At 45.4% G+C, this 11,713-nt stretch overlaps 1 protein-coding gene across 1 annotated transcript in view; it reads right to left on the bottom strand.

Moving 5' to 3' along the window:
- The window catches only part of LOC112431789 (NACHT, LRR and PYD domains-containing protein 12-like), a 301,046-nt gene extending 290,062 nt beyond the window's left edge, over positions 1 to 10,984 (bottom strand). The window contains exon 1 of the mRNA XM_076888510.1: positions 10,727 to 10,984. The gene's annotated coding sequence lies outside the window, so the exon portion shown is untranslated. The remainder of the gene's footprint in view (positions 1 to 10,726) is intronic.
- Between the last annotated feature and the right edge of the window lie 729 nt (positions 10,985 to 11,713).

Below are 11,713 nucleotides of genomic sequence, written 5' to 3'. Positions count from 1 at the left end.
AAGTCCACGCACACTGTGTGGTACCGCCATCCGCAGAAGGTGCTTTCAACCTTTGTAAGAGAAACGAGATTGTCTGAGACTGAAATGATATTCACTAAAGAAGTGGTGATTTGTAAAACTTCACATTTTGATCCGGGACGTACTCTGCATGAAAACAAGCGCTCACTCTTCCTGCTCAACAAATGACAAGGGCAGAGCCTTATACCACGTGATACAGAAGCTGTGCCGTGTGATGCTAAAATTAGCAGGGAAACAACAACGGAGAGCACGTCAGGGATGACGAGAAAGTGACAGGAGAAAATCCGTCCCGGTCAACCACCCAAACATCAATAACGGGAACCTTATACAGCGCTTCCCTATACACGTCGAACTCCCGCAGGCACAAAGACATCACGGAGGCTATCACTTATCACCTGACCAAAGATATGGCTCCATCAACACTGTGCAAAACGAGGGATTTAGGAAAACGATCAACACCCTAGACAAACGCTACACAGTGCCGTCCCGCAACTATTTTTCTATTGTTGCACTACCTGCTCTGTACACGCAGCGTCGAGCAACGGTGGAGACGGAATTTCAAGCAGGACAACATTTTGCTGCAACAACAAAACGTGAGACATTTGTTGTTTTATGTTTGTTTATTTATTGTTATGAGAGAATCATGATCTCAATTCTAAGCCAAAAAATCGTGATTCTCATTTTATGCAAAATCGTGCAGCCCTAACATTAACACAAAACTATTGTTTCACCAGAGAAACACACATGAAGAGAGAGAGAGAGACAATAACAGCTACCAAACAGTCGTCATAATTCGTCACACAATGAGAAAAGGACAAATCAACAAGTAACAATGACTAATTAATATTAAAATCTGTAACATAATGTATTGTTTGGAGTTTAGTCTGATTGGTTCAGGATGAGCTGCCATTATCCAATCACACGTCTGCTTACCTGCATCTTTTCTCTTTTTTCCAACCTGAGCACCTGATGGCTTTGAACTTTTGTTGTCCATCTTCCATTGGTTTGAATTTTGCGCTCCAGTACAAACACAAATCCCCCAACCCGAGGATCAGCACAATTAACCTAACAGACCTACACCTTAGTTCACAGATTTACTTTGTCTAAGGTTGATTTCTGGGATTTCACACAACCCAGGATTCAGATCGTGAATCCATGATGGGCTTGGATTTACATCATTATAAATGAAATGTGCTCTACTTGGAAGCAGCCGGCCCCGCCCCTTTTGACGGGTTGTGTGAGACTTTAAATCATCAAACTGTAAATTATAAATTAAATTGTTATTGATCCTTTACCCCGAGTCCTAAAGTGTAGATTTATTTTCTTACTCTTCTTATATTTATTGTTTGTTTACTTGCACCGCTGTAACTGCAGCCTCGTCGTCTCGTCTCTCTATATGCTGGACTGTCTGTAGCGGAGATGACAATAAAGTTTACTTTGACTTCAGCAGCGCGCAGGCGCACCGAGGGCTCTCGCGCTCACTTTATAGAATTTAGAAAAAACATCGGTGCAGATTATAAGTCTGTATCATAATATCTGTTTGTTGTGTTGTTTTTATTTTGTTTTGCGAGTTGGTTATTAGATGCCGCTCCAGCCAGCCAGAGACTCCCCGCCGCCCCGCTCTCTCCTCCCTGTGCCGCCAGCAGCACCTCGCAAACGGAGGGCGCCCTTACTCCCAGCAAATGGCTGATAGAAAACCGATCGGTGCCTACGAATTTCCCAATATGCGCTGGCATGACGTCGGGGAAGCATGGGTACGACCGATTCTTTTATTTTTTTCTTGCCAATGCCCGTGATGCCCCTCCCCCCCCACCACGATGCATTCTATTGGTTTGCACACCAATAGAAGAGAGCCCCGCCTTTAACGCTCTTCTCTCACAGAGAGCAACAGAAAACTTGGAAAAACTCCAGATTGACTGAACTCAGTTCAAAGTTACCTTGACACCTTTAGATGTGAGACGTAGTGATGGCCAGCTTGAAGCTGACGCTCCGGTGCGTGTGTCAGAAAGATCAACGCGCTGCTTCAGAAGCACCGTGTCGAGGCTTGATTCGTTTGGCCAGAGTCACGTGATCAGTGACGTCTGAAGCTTCGTTTAGAACGTACCTTTTTTTAAATCGAACTTTATTGAAACACAATTAGTATACAACATACAAACAGATGAAGTTTACAAAAGAACAGAACATGAACATACAGAACCAGGAGTAAAAAAATGATGATATGAGTAGGCGAAAAAAATCAACATATTGTAACGTGCAGTGGAGATGAAGCCAGCCGCGGAGGTGTGCAGGTGGATAGCGAATGAGCAACAGCTTCTGACTTTCCAAAAAGTACTCATTTATTTACAATATCAAAAATAAAAGTGCTACCTCTACCACACATTACTAAAGAGCACACTAGTCCGCGTACACACGGGAGCATCCATTACAGGAGGAGTGCGAAGAAGAACCAAAAGGGGGTGACACCAGTCGTGAGACAGGAGGCGCCGCCATGTGGTGATACACTGCATTACAATAGCAACTGTTACATAGTCCCCCCCTGGTGAGAAAAAGGCTGTCCTCAGCCATACACAGCCGAAAAAGCACACACCACACCTAACAGTACCCTATACATAGAGGTTACAGCTAAGATTGGTGCACACACACAGGGCAAAAGACCATTTAAAAATGAAATTGGTGAAAATAAGACGAATATGTACAGTGGAAAATCAGTTTTTTTAGTTTTTTTCACTTTTTTCTTTTGTTCTTTTTTTTTTTTCTAAGTAAATGCCAAGAATGAACCTTAACGCACGAAAGAGCCATAAAACTGGATTAAGTAGAGCAAACAGAAACATCTACATATCATGACTCAAAGTAGCAATGCAACAAGACAGCATCAAACAGGTTTAACCAAAACATTTCACTTCAGATCAAGCCTGGTTGTGTGAAAATCATTAGTCCATCTTTTGTTGCTCCAGCCAGACGTAACTCTGGGGCAACGTCTGGGCCTGAGATTGTAATGTCCACCAGCAGCTGGGTGCTGGACAGATCTGGGTGAAACACTCTCTGGAACAGCGCCCACACCAGAAGAAGAGTCAATGTCCGGTAAATCAAAGGGGAATGGCTCAGAGTCAATGTCAGTGTCTGCAGGGGGGCCAGGGTGGGCCTGAGAGTCAGAGTTCAGACCCTCTGCGGTCTCTCTCTCAGCAGGCAATGAAACAGAATGTTCTTTGGAAGTGAGAGAGTCCCAGGTATGGAACGGTTGCATGTTCACAACATGATAAACACCTGCATCCACACCGGAGTCCACCCAAGTGAGCCTGTAGGGTTGCTGACGACACCGTCGTGGTGGGCCTGATCTCTGATAACAACGAAACGGCCTACCTGAAGGAGATTAGGAATCTGGAGAACTGGTGCCAGAGGACCTCCTTCTAAACGTCAGTAAGACAAAGGAGCTGATAGTGGACTTCAGCACTAAGCAGGAGAGGAACTACCAGACCCCCGTCATCAACGAGTGCCCAGTGGAGAGAGTGGACAGCTTCAAATACCTCGGAGTTCACATCACGCAGGACCTGTCATGGTCCTGTCACATCAACACCGTGGTGAAAAAGGCCCGACAGCGTCTCTACCATCTCAGACGCTTGAGAGACTTCCAACTGCCCTCCAAGGTGCTCAGGAACTTTTACTCGTGCACCATAGAGAGCATCCTGACGGGAAACATCTTAACCTGGTTCGGGAACAGCACCATGCAGGACAGACGAGCTCTACAGAGGGTTGTGCGATCAGCTGAGCGCACCATCCGCTCCGAGCTCCCTGACCTGCACTCAATCTACAGCAGGCGGTGCTGGACCAAGGCCAGGAAGATCGTGAAGGACCTCAGCCATCCCAACAACAGACTGTTCTCTCTGTTGAGGTCAGGAAAGCGATTCCGCTCCCTGAAGACCAACACAGAGAGACTGAGGAGGAGCTTCTTCCCGCAGGCGATACGGTCTCTCAATCACAATCACACCACCACACAGTACTGACCCACACATATAGTTCTTACACACACACTGGACATTCTGGACATTGTTTTCACTTCATCACTTAAATCACTGCTGCTGTTATTGTGTATATATTTATTTATACTTCTTGTGTATTTTGTTCATACATTCTTATATAGTTCTATATTGTGTATTTTGTTGTACAGTTATTTTATTTTCAATTTAATTTATATATTTTATCTTATTCTCCCAGTTAAATTTACCCTTCATTCTAATTTGTGTTGTACAGTTATTTCATTTTTAACCTTAATTTATATTTTATTCCTTCCTAGTTAAATTTACCCTTTTTAATTTTTCATATTTATTTCCTATCTTATTCATAGCCTTTTCCTTTTTTGTTTTCTTTAGGTCACGAGCAGTTGTCCAAGCATTTCACTACATATCGTACTGTGTATGACTGTGTACGTGACAAATAAAATTTGAATTTGAATTTGTAATTAACATCACTGAGTCTCTGAGATACACACAATGGTCCCTGAAACAGTGGTGCAAGTTTAGCAGTAAAGTTAGACTGAGCGTCTGACCTGGGGTGCGTCTTAACTCTCACAAGGTCACCAACACGAGACATCGACATGCCACGTTTCAAGTCATAGTAATGTTTTTGTCTGTCATGGCTATAGTCCAAAGCTGCTTTGGCGTGGTCGTGAGCTTCCTGCAGGGAGGCTCTCAGAGTCTCAGGGTAAGGCACACCCGGTTCATCAACACCTACTGTAGAAGGCTGAGTGATAAGGTCAAGCGGGGTGTCTAACTCACGACCATAAAGCATCATGGCAGGAGTCATACCTGTACTGTCATGGGGGGCGGTGCGCAGAGCAAAGCAAATTTGAGGGAGAAACTTGTCCCATGATGTGTGCTTATCACCTACATAAGCGCGGATTGCAGTTTTCAGAGTCCGGTTGACGCGTTCAGTAGCATTTGTCTGAGGGTGATATGCCGTAGTGAGTCTGTGCACCGAGCCTAAGGCAGAAACAACATGTTCAAAAAGCTCACTCACAAAAGGAGACCCTCTGTCAGAAATGAGGTAAGTGGGTGTACCATGCCTAGCAAAAATGTCAGTGACGAATTTACCAGCTGCAACCTGAGATATAGCTTCTTTGACAGCACTGGCTTCAACCCATTTACCGTATTTTCACAACCATAAGGCGCACTTAAAAGTCTTAGGTTTTCTTCAAAAAGTACGGCGCGCCCTATAGCGCAGTGCGCCCTGTGTGTTGTAATGAGGACGTAGTAGAGAACGCCATGAGAACGCTAAAGGGTGAAGTGTGTGCGTTGACTTTATCGCACATACCTGTATAAAAGAACAGGTATGTGCGTTATGCAGGACATCGTTGTTTTAACAACCCTGAAAATGGCAAAGAGACACGCTTACGAAGCACAGTTTAAACTGAAGGCCATCAGCTACGCGGAGGAACATGGAAATCGAGCAGCGGCGAGAGAATTTAAGATTAACGAATCGATGGTTCGCAAATGGAGGAAGCTAGAAAACAAGCTCCGGCAGGTCAAGAAAACGCAGCTGAGTTTCCGCGGACATAAGGCGAGGTGGCCCGAGTTGGAGGAAAGACTCGAGCGGTGGATCATCGAGCAAAGAACGAGCGGGAGAAGCGTTTCGACGGTCACCATTCGGCTAAAAGCAGTTTCACTTTCACTTTTTATGAAACGGTGCCATTTTTCCATCCGGACCAGGACTACGGTAGCGCAGCAACTTCCAGCGGATTATAAGGAAAAGCTGGCCATCTTCCGCTCCTAGTGCAGCAAACACATCGGCGACAAACACATCCAGCGATGGATGACCGATGGAGACCACAGTTTCACCAAGAGTGGAAGGCAGCGCCGGGCGAGTTACGCCACAATTTGCCAATGGATTGTAGATGCTTGGGCTAATATGTCTGCTGGCACTGTTGTTCGAGCTTTCGCAAAAGCCGGCATCATTTCCGAGGAGCCGCACGGCACGGAAAGTGACTCTGACAGTGAAGAAAGTGAACCTGGCATGTTTGATGGAGATTTAGCGCAGCTGTTCAATTCAGACACAGAGGATGAGGACTTCGATGGGTTTGATTGATGATAAAAATGTGATTACCACACTTTGTTTTGCTCCTGCTTTATTTTTAAATACGCACACTTGTATGTTTGTGTGTTGTTGATGATGACGATTATTGGTAATAAAAATGTGAGTACCAAACTTTGTTTTGCTCCTGCTTTATTTTTAAATACGCACACTTGTATGTTTGTGTGTTGTTGATGATGACGATTATTGGTAATAAAAATGTGAGTACCAAACTTTGTTTTGCTCCCGCTTTATTTTTAAATACGCATACGGTACTTGTATGCGCCCTATAATCCAGTGCGCCTTATGTGTGTGTTAAATACAGTAATGGCACACATAACTGAGACTGCGCCTTTTAGCACAGTGCGTCTTATGGTCGTGAAAATACGGTAGTCAAATAGTCAACAAACACGATCAAATAAGCATTACCAGTGGGGGTGCGGGGAAGTGGCCCAACAAAATCCACACCCACATACTCCCAGGGTTTCTGGGGGACAATGGGAACCATAAGACCGGCTGCTTTTTTCTGACTTGGCTTGGTGAGTTGGCACACTGAGCATGAAATCACATAGCGTTTCACATCAGCTGCCATTTTGGGCCAGAAAAACCTAAAACGCAGTCTAGCCAATGTCTTAGAAACACCCAAGTGACCTGCTGTGGGGTGGTCATGGTAATAGTCCAGCAAGGTGCCTCTCATGGAAGTAGGGGCAAACAGTTTCAGCTCTTTCAAAGGGTGCAAAGCACATATGGACTTGGGTTCTCTGTGATACAAAAGAGAGTCATACACAACATACTGTAACAAGGTGGCATTGTCCGAGCTGTTCAGAGAGTCTGCTTCAATGTCTCTGAGGAGTGGACCTGTGACATGATCGTCTAACTGCAGCTGTCTGAATTGTGAACGGTCAGCCAGAATGACGGGGGGCAGAGTACGAATGTCCAGGCTGCCCATAACAGCATGATCTGGTAAAAGATCAGTCGGCCTGTCACAGGTCAGAGGCAAAGGGTTGCATGACAGTGCGTCGGGAACTTTGTTCTGTGCACCAGGTTTGTGCACTATTGTGAAATCAAAGTCCTGCAAACGAAGTGACCAGCGGGCGAGTCGGCCCGTTGGGTTTTGACGAGACATGAGCCACCTGAGACTGTTGTGGTCAGTGAAGATAGTAACATGAACACCCTCAACATATGGGCGGAAGTGTTCCAGAGCCCATATCACAGCGAGGCACTCCTTCTCTGAAGTGCAGTAGGGGAGTTCAGCTTTGTAAAGGGAGCGACTAGCAAAAGCCACAACGTACTCACGACCCTTGTCATCCTTTTGCATCAACACTGCCCCAAGACCAATGTCACATGCATCGGCGTGAATGGAAAAGGGACGGTTGAAGTCTGGAAATGACAGGATCGGGGCTGATGTGACATGATCCTTCAAAGTGTCCATGGCCCTTCGACAGCTGTCGTCCCAGTGGAAAGCATTGTCCTTTCTGGTGATGGCGTGAAGAGGTTCGGCATGGCGGGCATAATTCTGAATGAAGCGTCGATAATAGCCAGTCAAGCCAAGGAACTGACGGACGTGTTTCACTGAGGTTGGGGTATCAAACTCCTTAACCGCCTTTACTTTGTCCGGATCGGGCTTAACACCTGATGATGTGATGCGGTACCCGAGAAAGGTGAATTCATCGAGGCAGATTTGGCACTTTTTGAGCTTCAATGACAAGCCAGCAGCCTGGAGTCTGCCCAGCGCCTCCTCAAGATCCACTAAGTGCTGTTCAAAGGTAGGTGAGGCGATAACAATGTCATCCAGGTAGACTGCGCACGTTTTGTAAATGAAGCCAGCAAGCACAGAGTTCATGAGTCTCTGAAAAGTTGCAGGTGCGTTGCAGAGCCCAAAGGGCAGCACCCGAAACTGGAAGAGACCGCAGTGAGAGATGAAGGCAGTTTTAGGCTTCGAGTCCTCTGCTACAGCAATCTGCCAATAGCCTCGCGCTAAGTCCAATGTCGAGACAAACTTTCCTCTTGCCAGAAAGTCCAAAGACTCATCTACACGAGGCAGGGGACAAGAGTCTTTTCGGGTAACTTGGTTGAGCCCTCAAAAGTCCACACAAAACCTTGGTTCCGTGGCCGCTCTATTTACAATGACTACAGGAGCTGCCCAAGGGCTTGTGGAAGGTTCAATGATGTTGTCCTTCAACATTTGTTGCACTTGTTCTTCAATCACACGTTTCTTAGCAGGTGACGTGTGATAGGGTGGGAGATTGACAGGTGTTGCATTGCCAGTCTCTATGGCGTGCTCAGGGAGAGCCGTTCGACCAAGTTGACCATCAAACAAGGAGCTAAACTTGCTGAGCAGATTTAGTAAAGCATCCTTGTTGTTCTCTGAGAGACTTGCTTCAGACAGTTTGGCTGTTAAGTCTGAGCGAACCAAGTCCAAAGACATCAGTGTTCCAGGTGAATGTGAGTAATCATTTTGAAGGTCCTCTTCATTGTCTGCGAGTGGGCAGGGGATGTCCTCAATGTAGACTGTTCTAGTGGGAATGTGAATAGAAACAGAAGCTCTTGCCATAAAATCCATTCCCAGAATGAAAGGAGAGGACAAATCTGGTATTATGGCAAAAAGCTGGTAAAAGTTCTTGTTCATGAATCCAATATTGAGCCAAATAACACCAACAGGGATACAGGGAGCATTATTGGCGAGGTTAACTGCAGGACCATTCCACTCACTTGTGTTTCTAGGGTAAGAGTCATTTACTTGAATGAGATCTGTTCATACAGCCGAGAGGGAAGCACCCGTGTCGAGGGTAGCATCCACAGATGAAGCATTGAAGTTCACTTTCGTTCTTAGTGGGGTATTCCAGTGGACTTGTGAAAAATTGTCTTCCAAGTGTCCAAGACTGTGTCCACCCTGTAGTGAATCGGCCGTGTGAGGCTCCGTTAGTAACTGGGGGAAGGTTGGCCTCTGTGAAATGTCCTCCCCCCCCCCTGTAGTTTCCCGACTGCCTGTATTGTGGCTGGGATGTGGTGCTGCTTAATTCCACCTTTTCATGGCCAGGGTCAGAGGGGCCAGGTGCTGGCAATGGCTGGACTGGGCCATGCCTAGCGGTGTTCGAGGCTCGTTGTGGCAAATGAGGTTGGGTGTTACAGTTTGGGCAGGTGCGTGTAGTGAACCCTGGCTGAGAGCATTTGAAGCAGTAAAGTTCAGACTTATAGTTGTCTTTGCTACATAAAGCAGGCTGTGGTCTTTGTGGTCCAAGCACTGAGTGAAGCTCATGAGCGCGTAGCAGCAGGTCCATTACAGAAGTGACATTAGCGCCATACAGGGCAACTCTGTATTTTTCGAGAGCATGTTTACTAATTAGGTCAATTCTGTCTTTTTCAGGTGGGGGCCTCTTCAGTTTGTCAAACTCACTCAACATGTGGGCGACAAAGGTTGGGAGCGGCTCGTCCTGAGCCCAGGACCTTCTTACTGTGGAGCAACAGCACTAACCAGCATGCCAACAATGGAGGAAATACAGGAAAGCTATGATTTCCTGTATTTGAGGCAGAATTCTTTTGTTCTTGCCCTTGACAGGTTAATCCACAATAAATAGCAACAGCATGCATGTGGTGTGTGTGTCGTTGTCTGCCTCTTATAACTCCAGTGATTTTCCTGTAGTTTGAAATCTTATGCGGTGTTGACACAATAATTTGTTGTAAACCAGGAAATTCCCAACTGTGGTAGAAAGCACAGCTTAGCCTTAGCAAATGTTCAAAGAAAAGTCGTCACTTCCTGATTTCTGCTTCACTGATAAATATTGTCACACTGGGGTTTTTGCAAATGATATCAGTGAGCACTGTGTGGCAGCTGGAGTCAGACAACTGAAGCTCCCACAATCAAGACCACAAACAGCTTTCAAAGGAGATTTGAAGCTTTTCTGGCAGCAAGCTTCATGATTTATGGGACTGGAACTGGAACAGAAACTACCTGATCACCAATGGTGAGCTGGCATGGAATTATTTTTATGACATTTTATCAAAGTTATAAATAAGCATGCCCATTAACACATAGTGAGTGAGCATGTTGTCTTCCCACGCAGTGAACAGCGGATGCTAATGTTTTTGTCACTTTTTACAGAGTCAAACTCAAAGTAAGGTCAGTGCGTCCACGCTTTAAACGCTGCACGCTCACACTCTCTCCACACTCGATAGATTATCCATTGTTCATCTGCACACAGCTGCGGTTTTAGTAACGCAGTAACGCAGCGTGCTTACGGGAAAGTAACAGTAATCTAATTACCTTTTTTGCAATAGTAATCCCTCACTTTACTCGTTTCTTGAAAAAAGTAATCGGATTACTGCCCATCTCTGGTTGGAGCTGTGCACTTGTGGGTTCCACCTTGTGTACACGTTTATCTTTGCTGTGTGTACTTGTACCTCTGAGTGGAAGCTGAACTCTTGAGTTCGAGTATCGAAGCATCAGCTGTGACGTTAAAGTCCAAACAGCTCGTTCATTTGACGTGCAAATGAACGAAGGTAACGCCGTTTTCATGTGGATGTGTCACTGAGACACTTTCCACATCCACAGCTCACAAAATGGGAAAACTATAGAAGTATAACAATGAAGAAGTTACTATGTTACGGGTCCCAAGGATGAAGACCTCGATGACAAATATGTTACCTGTAAAAGCAGGTGAAGAGCAGAGTAAGGAAGACACGATGCGTCTCTGCTTTCCTCCAGAACGTGTCTGAGTCTGATTTATTTCACACAAATAAATGCTATAAAACACTAAACATGAGCTTTCAATATACTGTTCAGCTGGTTCCTCATTCACATCAATGACATTTACTTATTTCACAACATCAGTGAAATATACTCTTTTTAACTGGTTCAGTTTCTCAAGTTCACACTTCTTTCCATAACAGCTACATCCTTTTATCATATCAATAAACACATCACATTGTCCCCAGCAGTGTCTTACTGGCTAAACAGTTCTATTCAATAACAGCATTGGTAAATACATTACATTTGTTCCCTCCAGTAATTTACTGGCAAAATCACTATTTAGTGCATCATGAAACACAGCTTGTTGAATCAACCCATGAATGCCTCTGTTAGCTACACAGAGTTGCTCAGAGTGCTTGTGTTACACTAGCTAATCTACTCAGTCACTTTAACAGAACTATTAACATTCACATCTCACAGAACTGATTTGATTGGAGCATTACAACACGTTTGCACAGAGCATAGGAGCGCACTGACTCTGCTTCACGAGCGCTCCACCTAACGAGCGGGCTCGCGGTGCGGTCGCGCGGGACACTCCTCTGGTTTTCTCCCGTGTTTACATATAAATAACTTTGGCGGACCGCCTTAACTCTCCCATTCACATTAACGTGGGTAACCATGGTGACAATAAACAACATTTTCGGTGCGAGCACCGTGTACCGACCTGTAAAAGCAGGTGAAGAGCAGAGTAAGGAAGACACGATGCGTCTCTGCTTTCCTCCAGAACGTGTCTGAGGAAGCAGCGGAAGGTGGGCTCCACTTACTGCTCCCCGAAACCCCGGAGCAAGCACCAAAGTTCCGCCCTCACTGCTTTCTAACATAAAATGAATCCCTGTTACATGGATTTTCTATCCTCTTAAAGAAACTGAAAATAAATACATA

The sequence above is a fragment of the Maylandia zebra genome, linkage group LG2, assembly GCF_041146795.1.
Source record: "Maylandia zebra isolate NMK-2024a linkage group LG2, Mzebra_GT3a, whole genome shotgun sequence".
Lineage (NCBI taxonomy): Eukaryota > Metazoa > Chordata > Actinopteri > Cichliformes > Cichlidae > Maylandia > Maylandia zebra.
Note: the sequence above shows the minus strand (reverse complement) of the source record. Positions and strands in the feature narration are given on the sequence as shown.